At 35.0% G+C, this 17,742-nt stretch overlaps 1 long non-coding RNA gene and 1 pseudogene across 1 annotated transcript; both read left to right on the forward strand.

Moving 5' to 3' along the window:
• Nucleotides 1-1,683: 1,683 nt before the first annotated feature.
• LOC107951679 (uncharacterized) lies at nt 1,684-7,357 on the forward strand. The gene is made up of 3 exons (XR_001698552.2): nt 1,684-4,056; nt 4,337-4,441; nt 6,989-7,357. It is a non-coding gene; the product is annotated as an uncharacterized lncRNA (long non-coding RNA).
• Nucleotides 7,358-8,754: 1,397 nt separating this feature from the next.
• LOC107952317 (cyclin-D3-1-like) lies at nt 8,755-17,445 on the forward strand (annotated as a pseudogene).
• The last annotated feature ends 297 nt before the right edge of the window (nt 17,446-17,742 follow it).

The following is a 17,742-nucleotide window of genomic DNA, read 5'->3' on the forward strand; positions in this document are numbered from 1 at the left end:
TTATCTAGTTAGGACCTGGTTGTTTTTCTTTTTATGGGTTTCACTCATATTTGATCGGTTTAAATCTTTCTAGAATGTATTAAATGATTTTTGTTAAAAGTCTTATAAAATTAGTCTTTATACATTAGATGAGTGAGTAAAAAAGCCTCTATATTAAAATTGTACTTTTAAATATTTGTTTTGGTGTTTATATATAAGGTATAATAATATATTTAGCTCTTAACCTTTAAACATTTATTCAATTTGACCCCTACATTTTTATTGGAAGTAAATTTTTTTTAAACTAATAAGCTAAATAGTCAAAAAGGCTTTAATAACAAATTAAAAAAAATTTAATTAAGCCATTTTAAATTTTTAAAATTATGAACAAAATTTTAAAAAAAGTTATATATTTTTTAAATTATATATTTTTATTAAAAATAACAGTACCGACTCAACAAAAGAGTAGGGGTCAGTTTTTTAAAAGAAATCTTCTAACCAATAGATTTTAATGGGTAGGTATTGTTTTTTTTAACAAAAATTTTATAATTTTAGATTTTTTATAACTTTTTTTTTATAAATTTTGTTTATAATTTTTATGATTTTTAAATAATTTTTAAATTTTAAAAGGGCTTAATTGATTTTTTTTTTAAATTTGTTACTAAGGCCTTTTTTACCCTTTAGCCTAATTAGTTTCATATTTTTCTAATTTACTTCCAATAAAGGAGTAGGGGTCAAATTGAATAATTGTGTAAAGGTTGAGGACTAAATTTGTTATTATACCTTATATATAAATAACATATTTTAACAAAGGGATTATTTTGCTCACTTATCTAATATACAGGGACTAATTTGCCTATTTTTCAGTAGAAAGGCTAAAATACAATCCAAAGTTTAGTATAGGGGGTTTTGTGGTACTTTTACGTATGACTTTGTCATTGTTTTTTCTTATTTCACATAAAATCTTGGATTACTGCATTACTTTGTACTTGAGTTTGGATTCAATGTTTAATTTAATACTTAGACCAAATGGTATTATGTGGCTCAATGAATGCTTTACACGTGCTCCAGTTAAAAAAAAAAGAAGCATAAGTACTTAATTGGGATACAAAAAAGCTCATGAACTGGATTGAAAAACACATAGGTATCAAGTATCAAATTGAACATCAAAGTCAAACTCAACTACTTAATTGAGATAAAAAAAAACTCAAGTATCAAATTGAAAAACATATAGATACCAAAGTCAACAATAAAGCCAAACTTAGATACTAAATTGGAATAAAAAAACTTAAATACCAAATTAAATATTGAAACTAAATTCAGTTACCAAATAGTATATTAATGCTAATATATTTTATTATGTTATTCTTTTTGGTTCTTTTTGTAGAAAGTTTGTTTTCTCTGCTGCTAGTTTTTCCTAACGGGGAAACATTTCATTTTGGTTCATTAATTTGACTAAGTAAGGAAGTAATAGAAGGATAGTTTGTGGTATATACGATCTGGTTTAGATTGGTAATATGTTTGTGGTATATACGATCTGGTTTAGATTGGTAATTATGATTTGGATTTGAAGAATTAACTGTTGAAAAAATAAATTGCAAAACAAAATCTATTAGCACTTATTAGAAAATAAATAAATGAATTAAGAAATAAAAAATTTACTATGCCGTGGTAAATCACTGTTTTAGAAACGAATTCACCTTGATTAGTGTAATTGTGTAGTGGACGTCGTCCCCCACGGTTAACATAGTGCTTCGATATTTGTACACCCAAATAAGGAAGATGAAACTCGATTGGTGTTGCTCTTCTCAAGGAAACCACAGTATGATTAATTCTTACTCTTCTTAGGGAAACCACAATATGATTAATTCCTAAAAAACTTTGGAGGGGTCATAGTCAGTTCTGCTTAAAACTCAAACTCCTAGGCAGAATTTTTTTTAAAGTGATTGAGGGGAAAAACCGACAAAGTGTTTAAGAAAATCGGAAAAGAAGAGGAGGAAAGAGCTTTTCAGAGAGCGTTGTGTTTTCTTTCAGTGTGAAAAATGAGAAAATTAGCTCTCTATTTATACTAAAAATGGAAGGGCAAAATGATAAATGGGGAGAGGAAAAAGAGTAAAAAATGCAAGAACGGTTTTGAAATTGTCCCACTATTTCTGCCCAACAGCCAAATTCTAGATTTTTCAGACTGGAAAAAATAAACTGTTTAAAGATATTATTTTTTCAAAAAATAATAAAACTTTTATCCAAAAAGATATACACGCAATACGTGTCTAAGACAGACAAGAATGGGCAAGCGACGACAAAACACAAGCGTGATAGGCCTTGTTAGAGATAGTTAGTCAATTTTAACTGATTTTGTTATTAGTTTATAGTAGATATTTCCCTCTGTATGTGTATAAATACACTATTTTTGTAATAATTCAATTCAAGCAATAATTTACAAAGTCCATTGTCAAAGTTAGTATAGTTAAGTTTTTACTATTCTTCACTGTTCTTGTACACACTATTTCACGGTGTCAGTCACTGGTTCTTTGGGCTGTCTTTCGCTGTGTTCAGTGACTTCTATTTCCCTCGAAATGTCTGCAAATAAAGTGACTCCGACGACCTCTGCTCCTGTTCCTCGTTCTTCTTCACCGCGTGCTCTTAATGGCGATCGAATTTATCGAGTGGTGCAATTCTTTCTTAGACACGACACAGTCAAACTTAAAGAAGAAACCTTCATCTAATGGCAACATCAGTTGAAACTCATTATAGATGCATATAGTCTTACTGGTTATATCCATGGAACGCTTTCGATTTCACCTCAGTTCATACCATACCCTGAAGGGAAGTTGCTCTCTAATCCCGATTTTATTTCTTTTCATCAACAAGACAAACTCCTTGCTTTGTGGCTCTTATCCATAATTAGTGACGAACAATTGTCCTCTTTTACGATGCCGCTACAGCTCATGATGTCTGGAGCAAGGCTTGTCAGTTGTTTGCAGCAACATCCGGTGCTAAGGTGTCTCAGCTGAAACATGCGTTACATTCGCTAAAGAAATGACACTTATTTGTAAAAAATTACCTGACTCAGATCAAGATATTGTGTGATCTGCTTGTTGTTTTGGATCACCCTGTGTCGAACGATGAGTAAATAAATATTGTTATTGCGGGTCTTCTAATGGAGTTTGATTCGGTTATTATGGTTGCATCTTTCTCATCGGAACCTTTGGCATTGGATCGACTTATGGATATTCTGTTGGAGTGTGAAAGTCAGCAAAGAAGTTTTGTATCGAAGATCCCTCTTCAGTCTAATCTGGTGCAGCATTCCCAAGTGTTTGATTCGGTCTTGGCTCCTCTGACGGGTTCGATGTCTGATTCTCGAGTTATGGGTTTATTTTCTCATGGTGGTCGCAGAGCTTATCGTGCTCATGGCCGAAGCAACTATGGTCGACTACAATGTCAGATCTGCGAGAGACTTGGGCATCTCACTCAAATGTGTTACTATCACTTTGACCACTCAATTGACGGTCCTCCGGTGAACTCGTTCAGCCCTCCGGCGTTGATGTTTAGTCCTCTGTCATCATCCTATGACTTACCGGCTTCATTGCATATCTGGTCTTTTAAGAGGGTTTGGTGGCTAACCCTAGTTCATTTTTCCCTTATAGTGTTTCTACAAATGTTTCTTATGGGTCTTTGCCCACTGGGCCATCCGTGTATGCCAGTCTACCTCCTTATGTTCATTCATGTCCTTTAGGTATTTCTCCAAGTGGGCCACACAATTTTGGGTACCCAAGTGTTGGTGATATTGCCGGATATAGGCCTGCACATTTGGGTTCTAAGGTACTTGTTGTTCATAATGTTGTACGTGATGTTGGCCTAATTTTTGGACTTCTGCATCCCATCTGGTTAGGCCTGCTACTGGGTCTGATGGTAATTATGCTACAAGGCCTGTTTTGCAAGCTGAAAATTCTGCTGAGCTATATATTCTTATGTCAATTAGTTCTGGTGAGCCGACTGTATGGTACCCTAACTCGGATGCCACTAATCACGTGTGTTAGGAAGCCACTACGTTGAATAAATCGATTGAATATTCAGGTAGTATTCTACTACTTATGGGTGATGGTATGTGTGCTAATATTGAACGTTTGAGCCATCGTAAAATTTTTACCTCTCCTAAATTGTTGCATTTTACTAATGTCTTACATGTGCCTAAAATTTGAAAAAATTGCTTTCGGTTTCACAATTTGCTCCAGATAATAACATATTTTTTGAGTTTCACCCATTTCATTGTCTTGTAAAGGATATACAGACCAAGAAATTTTGCTTCAAGGTTACACATATGAGGGCTTACACCGATTCTCCCTGGTTGATGTAGGATTCGTTCGAGGTGTTGACATGTCTGTCCTTAATACTGAGTTGGGCTCTAATTCCTTCATGTCTCCCAAAACCAAGTTACTTGAGTATGGCATCGTCGACTTAGGTATCTATCTTCGAACATTGTCAACTTAATTTTAAAAGCTTGTAATGTGTTTGTTAATACTAAAACATTGCAACATGTATGTACAGTTTGTCAACAAGGAAAGTCACACAAATTATCGTTTTTAGATTCCATCATTGTATATCATCATCTGTTTGACTTAGTTGTTTTTGGTCTATGAGGACTCGCTGTTGTTAATTATGGAAATAGTTGGTATTACGTTTCTTTTGTTGATGTTTTTAACCAGTTTACTTAGTTGTTTCTTATTCAAAAGAAGTCTCAAGCTATTGACTATTTTATTCAGTTTCAAAAAATGGTTAAGTTCAGTTTGACAGAAACATCAAACAATTTTAGAGTGACTAGGGTGGTGAATTTCACTCTTTTACATCTCTGTTAGCTCAACATAGAATTCTGTATCATGTTACGTGCCCCCACACATCTGAGCAAAATAGAATTGTCGAAAGAAAGCATCATCATATAGTAGAAGTTGGGCTCACATTACTTGCTCAAGCCAATTTGTCAATGAAATATTGAGGCTATGCGTTTTTGTGTACTGTCTATTTAATCAATCAGTTGCCTACTTCGGTTCTTAAACATCAGTCCCCATACTTGGTTCTTTATGGCACTCCTCCGATATATGATCACTTTCATATTTTTGAGTGTTGTTGCTATTCGTATCTCTGTCCATTTAATCACTACAAGTTAGAGTTTCACTCTCAACTGTGTACTTTCCTTGGCTATAGTTCCTAACACAAAGGTTATCAATACCTTGCTCCAGATGCCCAGATTTTTGTGTCTCGACATGTAGTATTTGATGAGGACCGGTTCTTGTTTCCTTCTAATGCTTCGTCTATTTCTCTGGTATCCGATCGGGTCACCACCTCTTTTCCTCTTATGCAATCTACTCCACCATGGACGATGAGCTCGAGTGATGTTCCGTTTAATTATTCGCCAACCCCTATTCCCACATATGCTCTAGACTCCCCTCTTCTGAATAACAATGATATCAATAGCTTGAGTTGTGACTCCAACACTTCTCCCATACCGAAAATTCTTATTACTGTGGTTGGTTCTCCACCACATCTCGGCAATACTCATTCTATGGTCACTTGGTCGAAGGCCAAAATTTTTAAATCGTAGGTACTTACCATTGAACTTCATGAATGAGAGTTGCGTACTATTGACAAAGCTTTTGCTAGTAAGGAGTGGAAGGTGATTGCTTAAGAAGAGTATGATGCTTTGATTCATAATGACATTTGGACTTTAGCTCCCTTACCTCTGGGTTGAAAGGCGATTGGTTGCAAATGGTTATTTAAAATAAAAAAGAATCTCGATGGTACGGTGGCTCGTTGAAAAGGACAGTTGGTTGAAAAAGGTTGTTCACAAGTTCCTAGGTGTGACTTTCGTGAAACATTCAGTCCCATTGTTAAACCGGCTACAATTCGTACCATTCTGTCCATTGACTCTTCCCTTGAGATTGATATGGTTGTTCACCGACTTCACATTGAGTTCTTATTCAAAGACATAAGGTCTCTCTTCACTATTTTTTGGGTGTTGAGGTGACTCTCTCATCAAACAGTAAACTCCATCTTTGTCAACAAAAGTACATTACTGACTTATTAAACCGTTGTCATATGGACAAGGCTAAAGGCGTCTATACACCTATGATTAGCTCGTGTCCTCTGTCTAAACATGTGGAAAACCTGCATGATAATCCTCATGAGTATTGAACTATTGCCAAAGTGTTACAATATGTGGTTCTCACTCAACCTAACATTGTATATGTTGTTACTCGTATTTTTCAGTTTATGCACACTTCGACCAATGTCACTTTATAGCAATCAAACGCATTTTGTGCTATCCCTGTACCACTGTTAACTATGGATTGCATATACGATCTTCCAATAGGTTGTCTCTAGTCAGATACGCAATGTAAATTAGGGATTAGACTTTGATTATCGTTGATCCACCATTAGGTATTGTGTGTATTTTGGCGGGAATCCCATCTCGTGGTGCCCTAAGAAACAAGAAGTTGTGTCCAAGTCAATAGCTGAAGCAGAGCATCAAGGGTTGGTTGTTACAGCTACTGAAATTACGTAGTTGAAATCTTTACTACAGGAACTTTGATTTGATTCTGATGATGAACCGACCCTCTGTGTAATAACTTCAATACAGTGGCAGTTGCGGCCAATCCTGTTCTTTCATTCAAAGTTGAAACATGTTGAGCTCGATTTTTTTAGAGAAGGTTGTTAATGGGTTTCTCGTTGTTGTTGAGGTATCTGCATGTGATCAGGTTGTCGATATCCTTACCAAACCGTTGTCTTTTTATTTTTTTTCGTCTCCGACAGCTTCTTCGGGTCTCAATGTTATAGTAGTTAAGTGAATGCTAGAGATAGTTATTCAATTTTAACTTATTATGTTATTAGTTTATAGCAGTTATTTCCTTCTATATGTGTATAAATACACTACTTTTATAATCATTCAATTCAAGCAATAAAGTTCTTTATCAAAGTTAGTATAATTAAGTTCTTATTCTTCTCAATGTTCTAGAGAGTCACCTCCTTGACTATGTTCAAACCAATGCAAATGGGCAACCTCTTGTCTGTCGGCTGAACAAAGTATTGTATGGCTTCCAACAAGCTCCGAGGGCATGGTTCGATAAGTTGAAGGCATTTTTTGTATCCATTGGTTTTATGCCTTTTAAACCTTACGCTTTTTTATTCATCTGTATCACTAATAAGTCTTGTATGTATGTCTTGGTTTATGTTGATGACATCATTATTACAGGTAACTCTTCCCTCGAGATTGATACGTTTGTTCACCGAATTTACATTGAGTTCTCACTCAAAGACATGGGGTCTCTTCACTATTTTTTAGGTCTTGAGGTGACATCTTGTCAAACAGTAAACTTTATCTTTGTCAACGGAAGTACATCCTTGACTTATTGGTTGAATTTATGAATTATTGCAACATTTAGAGAATAGTAAATAACAGTAAGAACTTAACTATACTAACTTTGAGAAAGAACTTTGTGAATTATTACTTGAATTGAATGATTACAGGAGTAGTGTATTTATACATATACAGAGGGAAATAATTGTTGTAAACTAATAATAGAATCAGTTAAAATTGACTAACTATTTCTAACAGGCCTATGACCTAATTTCTCAATAAGAGCAAGAAGTAAAACTATATAAAAACATAGCTTTTACCTAACTAATGTGAGATATACCCACTAACACCAACCCTTTACATGACCAACATTAACATTTTTTTTTTGAAATAAAATTTGGGACATTGTTATAAAAAATGGACCTTGGCCCGATGTTAATTACAAAAACCAAATAAAAAAACAAAACACTTATTTGGGATCACAAATCCTAGAAAAAGCAAAAGCTTATATCAAGCCCAAAAAAACTTAAAGACTAAAGTCCACCAGGCCTATTTGGAAAACCTCCAATTCCTAGCATAGGTATCCAACCAGCCTCCGCCATTTTCAAAAAGTCTTTTATCATTTCCGAGGCTTTCTTATTGATTACCTGCACCATCTCTAGAAACTCTTTTCTAGGCTCCTTAATTTTCTTTTCATATGCCCTGTTCCCCTCATTACTCCTACTGTTTCCTTATTTATCATCAAAATATTTACTTTAAGTACTTAATGGTGCTTCATTTCTAACATTATTCCCCATTTTTGTTTAGCTTCTCATCTCATTGCAACATTAGTAAACTCCTTACGTCTTCCTCCAGTGCTATCATGGCCTTTCTCGGCAGTTGATATCCCAGGTCTGTACTCCTAAGACACTCAACTACTCCTTTTACAAGTTCATAAGCAACTCCATTGCTGGATCTAGATATTTTTTAAAAACGATATTCCTTAAAATCTCTGTTTAATATTTGAATATCATGTATGTACGAACATAGTACTGACCGATCCTTCTTTAGTGCCTTTACTTATCGTATAACATTGAGTGCATCTCCTTCAATGATAACATGTCGGAGTCCAATTTCTAACCCCACCTGAACTGCTTGTAGACAAGCTATTGCCTACGCCGTAAATGATGTAAGAACTCTCTCATTAACTAACATTTTAGCACCCAATTTTTCTCTTTTTGAATTCCTACAGATTATTCCTGTCACTAACTACTTCCTTTGTTTGTTGTAGGCCATAAAATTATTTTATATTGTATTTAAAAAGAATTTTTATTTTTTGAGCATTAAATATAAAAAAAATATTTTTTATTAAAAAATGTAATAGTATTTGTTTGATTTGAAATTGTCATTTCATAATTAAAATAATAATATTATTTAAAAATATTTTAATTTTTTATTTAAAAACTCAATATGTTATTACCCTCTCTACAGTCTCTTCCATCACTTCCTTCTTCCTTCTTAAGAATATGACTAAGCTATGGAAATACATCAAAATGAACACCAGCAGGAAGATGAGGAGTTTCTTTTATTTTTTGCCAAAGAAGCAGAACAGCAGCCGCCTTGTTTCTATGTGGGAACCCATGAGTCCCTAGTAACGGATAGGCAAAAGGCTATGGAATGGATACTTAAAGTCAGTGCTATAAATAGATTCACCACTCTCACGGCTGTTCTTTCCATTAACTATTTGGACAGGTTATTAAGCACCTTTCAGCTCCAAAGAGGTAAGCCATGGATGGTCCAACTCCTGGCTATCACTTGCCCCTCTTTAGTAACAAAAGTTGAAGAAATACAACATGTGCCTCTCCTACAAGTATGTTTAAAACAACAACCTCCACCTTCAACACCATCACACCCTTTAACATGTTTCTTTGTTTTAGGTGGACACAAAATATGTTTTGGAGGCCAAAACTATATGTAGAATGGAGCTTTTGGTGCTCTCCACACTAAAATGGAAGATGCATCTAGTTACACCTCTTTCATTTCTAGATCGCATTATCAGAAGACTTGGGTCGAAAACCCACCTCCATTGTGAGTTTCTTAAGTGATGTGAATGTCTCCTCCTCTGTGTAATCTCTGGTAAGTTCCCACTTTCATTTCTGTGCCTGTTTTTGTCCTCACCATTTGCTCCATTTTTATGCTTCATTTTCAAGATCCACCCATTATCTTCCCTCTGTATTGGCTACTACAACCATGATGCACGCCTTAGACCAAGTTGATTTCAACCTCATTGACTCCTAAAACTAGCTTTTGAGTGTTTTTAAAATTAGTAAGGTAGTTGATACGGTGCCTTGTTCATCATTGTTTATGCATCTTTCTATTACACTAAATAGCTGTTGGGTTTGGGTGGGAAACAGGAAAAAGTAAACTGCTGTTATAAGCTCATCCTTAATGTGTCAATAAGACTTCAACCCCAAAATGCATGCAAGAGAAAGGTGGATGAGTTTTTACCTGAGCAACACCTACCTTTTAAGAAAAGTAGAGCACAAAAATAGAGTCCAAAAATAAGTAATAAGTTTGTTATCACTTATGCATCTTTCCATTGCACTAAATAGCTGCTGGGTTTGGGTGGGAAATTGGAAAAAGTAAACTACTGTTACAAGCTCATCCTTGATGTGTCAACATGACTTCAACCCCAAAATACATGCAAAAGAAAGGTGGAGGAGTCTTTACCGCTTGATCCACACCTACCTTTTAATAAAAATAGAGCCCGAAAAAAAGTAATAAGTTTGTTATTACTCAATTGAGTGTTTGTAGACATTGTTGGCTATAGCCCATGAAAATATATTTTAAAGAATTTTTTGAATTTTCTTCAATATGGTATCCAATTGTTCTAGTAGCTTTGTCATGAATGATTTTCTACAATTTTGGTTTATGATACATTGTTCGATGTATTTAGAGTTTTTCTTGGCATTCTGATTTACCAGAACCAGCATGCCCCTTTTGATATAAATTATATAAAGATAAGCAAATCTTGTCCTTTTGTTTGGTAAATTTATAATGCATATAGCCCCATGCGTTGTTCTTTACTTTCCCCTAGCTCTTTGTTTGGGATCTCTAATATGAATTACATTCCATTCTTCTTTGGTATGAATAAGAGTTTTACAAAATTAACTTGCCTTTCGTAGACTGATTTCATTTTTGATCTACCGTGATGTGTGATGATTCTCTTAGGTGATGGCTCCAAGTCAACCTAAAACTAGTCTGTCTGTGGGCTTAAACAGAGGACATGCCATTACCAAGAAGGAACTGACCCTCGCCCTTCTAATCGAAAGGGGGTACATTTTTATTATTCTAGCATTTGATAAGGTTGTACTCTCAATTTGCTGCTCCTTTTAAATCAATAATGAAGTCTTTTCATGCTTCTATCATTTTTTTTATAAGTGATGTACTATCACTACATAAAATAGGTTTTTAGCGACATTTTTTAAGCCTATAGAGGCTCTTACCTAAAACAATTTGCGGCGTTTTTATAAACGTCTCAAAAAATGCCGCTATAGATAACGTCACTAAATTTACGGCATTTTTATAGAACATGACCTTTAGCGACGCTTTTCCCACAACACTGCTAAAGAACATAATCTTTAGCGACGCTTTCCCCACAAACGCCACTAAAAACCATATCAAATTCAATTCTTTTTTAATCATCTCATTTACATTCTTACCTTAAATGATCATACAAAATTTAAATGACCTAACAATGGACACGTTTTAAATTGTTTGAGTTCAAAAAATTAACAAGAGCTATATCCTTCTTCAATTAATTTATAATTTATCGTTGTGTAAACCCTAAGCTATAAGCACTTAAAGCATTCTAAATGGTATATGCTTGAAATTTCTTACTTCTATTATACATACTTAATGATGGTGCTCTTTATTTACCTTCTGGACTTTCATTTTGGGAATCCAATATTTCTCTGTTTTGTTGCTCTTCATTTTGTTTTGTATGCTGCAAAGGAAAAAAATAAAATCTCATATTCTTACATTTCTCTAATAGGTTCAACTTTAGGATGAAAATATAACTTTTGATTCTGGTCAACTAGCAATTCTGTTAGGAAAGGAATCTCCTCTAGGACATCTTCTTTTAAACCTTGCAAGTACTGTGAATAGAGGAGTCAGAGTAAAGAACTGAGGTTTCATTGCTTACTTTTACCCCCAAACTAATCATGGAACCATTTACTCAAATTTAAATATCTTTTAGCTAAAACATTTTCTTTAACAGCTTTAGGTCCTATGTGGATGATTTCCTCTAAAAATTTACTTTCACTTATAGGTCACATCTTGAATCCCTTTTGCTTTTGTAATTTTTTCCTGCTGATACTGTAAACATGATTATAAATTGCCTATATGTGGAGATAGATGAAGTTTACAATCCTTCATGAAGTTACCAATAATAATATTTCCATCTTCATTCTGTGCTTGAATCATTTGTTTGAAATGGTGATGACTTATCCGAACAATCTGGGAGAGCGTCTTCATTCTCACTGTAAAAGGTTGGGGAATATTGAAAATTACCCCAATTTCTCCTGCCATATCTGCAGCTCCTAGTTTAATTCATCATGTGCATTTTTTAGGCTATTAGTAAAAGATGTCAATAATTGACTTGCTTTGTTTTTAGTTTCAGGTTGATATTAAAACAAAGCATCCTTCACTTTGTTCATCTTTCAACAATATCTCTGTTACACGTTGAAAATCGTACTTTGATAGAGCCTACCCCACTCCTGTCTCTAGAAACATTAGAAAGACCAAAAGCAAAAGGAAAATCTGTAATTGTAGTTCCCTTCACATTTTTTCTAAGCCAATAGGAATATTATTTGTTTCTTTGACTCTCCTTTTTTTTGGAAGTATTCATGTTCTACATCTTAAACAAGATACAAGAATATAACCATTATGTAACAGCCCGATTTAGGGCCTAGTCGGAACAATGGTCTCGGGCCACAAATCTGAAGTTAGAAAAATTATTTTATTATTTTATTGATGTTATAGTATGATTTTATTAGTGCATGAAAAATTTGGTGAGCTAACTTTAATGTTTTCTATCCCAATTTCGAAAAAAGACTAAATCGCATAAAAGGTAAAAGTTGCATTTTAGTACCCAAATGAGTTAAATAGCTAAAGAACTTTAATTGAGGGCTTTTAAAGGGCAATTACACCCTTTTGTTAGTGTTGGCCAGCCATGTGATGGGTTTTAAGCAAATAGTCAAAGTATTAGGTGGATGATGTCATGATTTGGTGATAAAATAATGCCTAAAAGCCTAGCTATCATTTCTTTCTTCTCCATCTCTCTTCTCCACCGAAAATATCAGAAAAAATGGAGTTTTGAAGGCTGAAAATTTTCAGCAACTAAAAGCTCTCACAAGTAAGTGATTCTCACATCCTTTGTTGATGATTTTTGCATTTTTGAGATCCTTGAAGCATGAGTTTTCAAATGAGGGTGATATCTTGCAAAATGGTCAAGATTTTAGAGTGTTGCCATGAAAGGATTTGTGATGTTTATTGAGTTTTTATGGAGGAATATGAGTCCTAGTTGTGTTATAAACAAATTTTGTAAAAGGTGTTAGCATGAAAACACCTAAAGTAACTATTTTGCATAAGTTGTAAAATAGTTAATAAGTATGTGAAATAGTGATAATTTGAAGTTGCTATAATAGTAAAAATAGTTCAGTTAGGCCTAAGATATAAATAAATTCGATGAAAATCGATTTTCGGGCATAAGGGTAAAATGGTCATTTTGCCAATATCTGGGGGCAAAATGGTCATTTTACCAAAGATGTAAATTTTATGATTGCTTAATCCTAATTAATGACTAAATGAGTGCATATTGTAATTATAGATCAAGATTTACCAAATCCGACCCTAGATCGGGGGAAGGCCAAGCAAACCGACTAAACTGAATAGCTAAGTACTTTTTTGTAAACAGAGGTAAGTTGTATGTAAATGATACAACTACACTGTTAATGCTTGTATTCATATCGCCATTGAATTGATATTGTATGAGTTGTCAAGTTATGAGTTGAGAATGTCTAGTAATATTTGATATAATAGAAATATCCCGTTGAAACATTATGATACAAACTGGATATTCGTGCCAAGGCATTGGGTGATTTGTGCGCCAGTGTAAGACATGTCTGGGACATGCTTCGGCTACATTATGAGAGCCAGTGTAAGACCATGTCTGGGATATGGCATCAGCATCCAAACGAGGGCTAGTGTAAGACATGTTTGGGACATGCATCAGCTATACTATGATAGCCAGTGTAAGACCATGTCTGCGACATGGCATCGGCGTAGAGATGAGTGCCAGTGTAAGACATGTCTGGGACATGCATCGGCCTTGATAGAGACAGCCAGTGTAAGACGTGTCTAGGACACACATCAGCTAAGAGTTGTGCTAGTGTAAGACATGTTTGGGACATGCATCAGCACGCGTATATAAGAGCCAGTGTAAGACCATGTCTGGGACATGGCATTGGCAATATATCCCATGTTGAAAGTTCATAGAATATCTAGTAGTATTCCAAACATTTCAATGATGAGAGTTATAGATCAATTTTGATAAAGAAAGAATAATCATGTTGTGAGTGGTACAGGTACCCGTATGATAAGCATGAGTAACGAGCTTAATTTAGAGAATGTGACTCGAGTAGATGATAATGAGTAAGTTAAATTATGTTTACCTTTGAGCTATAAGTATGATGACTAATAGTGAGATTGTTGTTGTATATTTATTTATATGCAACTTGCTAAGCTTTATGCTTACCCTCTTTCATTTCCCTCTTCTTTCAGTGTTATCAAGCTAACTTAAAGATCCCTTAAAGTCAGAGATATCGATCACACTATCGGCCGCAATACCCGGTATAGTTGGATTTATATTTTTGATGGTGGCATGTATAGGGCTAGACTAGTATGTTATATTAAGAGAATGATTCATGTATTTTGGCTTAAGTCAAAGGCCCTTCATTTTGTAATCAAGCTTGGAATAATCGCTATTATTCATTTTGATGAATGCATATAATGTTCTTTCTATGGATGAATTAGTGCCCATTGTGATGAGATTTATATATTGAAATGATCTCGTGTAGGTTGTGCAAAATGGGCGACAAAAAGGCTTAGGAAATAGCCTAGTTTGTCCACACGGGTAAGACACACGGGCGTGTGTCTAGGCCGTGTGTGACACACTGTTCACACCCATGGGTGTGTGTCTAGGCCGTGTGTAACACACGGTTCACACCCATGGGCGTGTGTTATGGCCGTGTGTCCCCTGCACTTAAATTTTTAAAGTCAATTTAGCACACGGGTAGGCCACACTGGCGTGTGCCCAGGCCGTGTCATAAAGTCAACATGCATGCTTGTAGTACACGGGCAAGAGACACGGCTGTGAGTATTGGCCGTGTGAAGGACACGGTTATAGGGCACTGGTGTGTTCGTGGGCCGTGTGGTTTTGGCAGAATGGTTATGATTTCAGACACGGGTTCGGGACACGGGCATGTCCCTAAAACATGGTCGTGTATTCTATACCCACATAGACATGTGGAGTCTTGATACACAAAAATTTTTTAAGTTTTCATGAGGTCTCGGTTGGGTTGCAAACAACCCTGGATATATGATTGGGCCTCGTAAGCCCATATACGAGATCGTTGCTTGTGAAAAGAGAAGTTTTTAAATTGTTTGAAATTTCACGGCCCAGTTTTATACAGTTGGCTGAGTTTTAAGTCAGGTAGCACCATAAACCCTATCCTAGCGTCGGATACGGGTGAGGGGTGTTACACATTAACCCTCTAATGACCTTCCAAATGCATGGAAAAACTTCAAAAAGAATTGAACATACTCGTATTAGTTACATTCTTGTATTTAATATTTACACCCGAGTATGAGTAATATAGAGAATATTATGCTCCAAGTCTATAAATGCAATCCTTCTGAATTTATACACTTAGCGAAAGTCATACCTATTCCATTCCGTTCTTGTATATGAGTAAGGCCTGTAGTTTCAGAAAGTTTAGGTTTTGCATCTTAGGTTAAATAGTAGGCATAAACATTCAAAAAATAATGATAACATACCACTGCTCCTGAGACTAGAATGTAGAAATATGTAGGTATTTCATTTTTTAATATAATTTCCACATTTGGAGGAAAGTATTCTACTTTCATGTTAGACACCTGAAAGAAGAAAATGCCATGAAAACATTCAGCACACCCTTGCAGTTGCCTATTCATAGAAACAAAACAGCTTGTAAGAATGGTATAGGATCTAAGTTCTTTAGTATAGGTAAGATTGCACTTATCTCTACCTTAAAGAATGAATTAAAATTCATTCGCAAAAGGAAATGTCTAAGAAATGGAGCTCGCTGACTCCCAGCAAGCCTGCTACTGCGCAATATAGTGTATAAGGAGTTTGATTTCTTGTTAAATCCCTCAAAAAAAATGGTTTGGATCAATTTCCTTTAAATACACAACCGTATAAATAGTAACATGAATAACAAAGTCCTGACAATAAGTTAATCAAACAACATATATCTGTTATTTCCTTTGTGGAAATTTGATCTCAAGTGTTAAAAAATTAGGCAAATTGTCAGAGCCAACTAATGCCAAGTTGTAAATGATGTTGGAAATTCAAGGCACATATCCATAATATTCACTAACTCAAAATACTTATTCTTGCCATGTTAACTGCATAAGCAAATAAAAGATGCCAGATATGGGTACCTCAGTTATACGTTCTAGTTCAGATGTATTTTGACTACTTTCTTGGTTCTCAATGTTCCAGCAAAACTGCAGGTAAAGTGTCAATGTTCTCAGTTAATTACTTTAAATTTACCTTTGGGTCTAAGGCTGTCTTCTAACAAATCATCCAACAAAACTAGGGTTCTTTCTATTATACTGCAGACTAGCAGAGAAATATTTTTATTATATTGGAAACTGGAAGAGAAAATTCAAATTAAACTCCAAATCTTAAAATCTATTTTTTTTCAATTCATTGTTCTCAACAATGATACATCATTCCACTATCGGATTAGCACCAAATTCAAAAATCTATAGAAACCCAAGAAAAAAAAGCCTAAAATTGAAAAAGAAATGGCAGATAGCTAAGTAGACCCTAAAAGTACACCGATATTAGCTAAGACATAAAGAAACCTCATATAATAGAGGGGCTAATGGTTCTGTCTACTTAAATTTCTGTCTCATCTTTCGGTGCTTCCTCTTCAAACTTCTTATGCACTTACCACTCTCATGGTTGTTTTTTCCATTAACTATTTGGATAGGTTATTAAGCACCTTTCAGCTTCAAATAGATAAGCCATGGATGGTCCAACTCTTGGCTATCACTTGCCTCACTTTAGCTGCAAAAGTTGAAGAAACAAAACATGTGCCTCTCCTACAAGTATGTTCAAAACAACAACCTCCACCCTCAAAACCATCACACTAACATGTTTCTCTATTTTATGTGGACATAAAGTATGTTTTCGAGGCCAAAAATATACGTAGAATGGAGCTTTTGGTGCTCTCGACGCTCAAATGGAAGATGCATCTAGTTACACCCCTTTCATTTCTAGATCTCATCATCAGAAGACTTGGGTCGAAAACCCACCACCATTGCGAGTTTCTTAAGTGATGTAAATGTCTCCTTCCCTGTGTAATCTTTGGTAAGTCCATATTTCCATTTCTGCGTCTGTTTTTCTCCTCACTATTTGCTCCATTTTTATGCTTCAGGTGTTTTTCTTTTTCAGATTCAAGATCCACCCATTATCTTCCCTCTGTATTGGCTATTTCCATCATGATGCACGCCTTAAACCAAGTTGATTTCAACCTCATTGACTACCAAAACTAGCTGCTGAGTGTTTTTAAAATTAGTAAGGTAGTTGATACAGTGTCTTCTCCATCATTGTTTATGCATCTTTCCATTGCACTAAATAGCTGCTGGGTTTGGGTGGGAAACAGGAAAAAGTAAACTACTGTTACAAGCTCATCCTTGATGTGTCAATAAGACTTCAACCCCAAAATGCATGCAAGAGAAAGGTGGAAAAGTCTTTACCACCTGAACAACACCTACCTTTTAAGAAAAGTAGATCACAAAAATAGAGCTCGAAAAGAAGTAAAAGGTTTGTCATTACTTATGCATCTTTCCATTGCACTAAATAACTGTTGGTTTGGGTGGGAAACAGGAAAAAGTAAACTACTATTACAAGCTCATCCTTGATGTGTCAACAAGACTTCAACCCCAAAATGCATGCAAGAGAAAGGTGGAGAAGTCTTTACCGTCTGAGCAACACCTACCTTTTAATAAAAATAGAGCCCGAAAATAAGTAATAAGTTTGTCATTACTCAATTGAGTGTTTGTAGACTTTGTTGGCTGTAGCCCATGAAAATATATTAACT

This window comes from Gossypium hirsutum, chromosome A02 (assembly GCF_007990345.1).
Source record: "Gossypium hirsutum isolate 1008001.06 chromosome A02, Gossypium_hirsutum_v2.1, whole genome shotgun sequence".
NCBI lineage: Eukaryota > Viridiplantae > Streptophyta > Magnoliopsida > Malvales > Malvaceae > Gossypium > Gossypium hirsutum.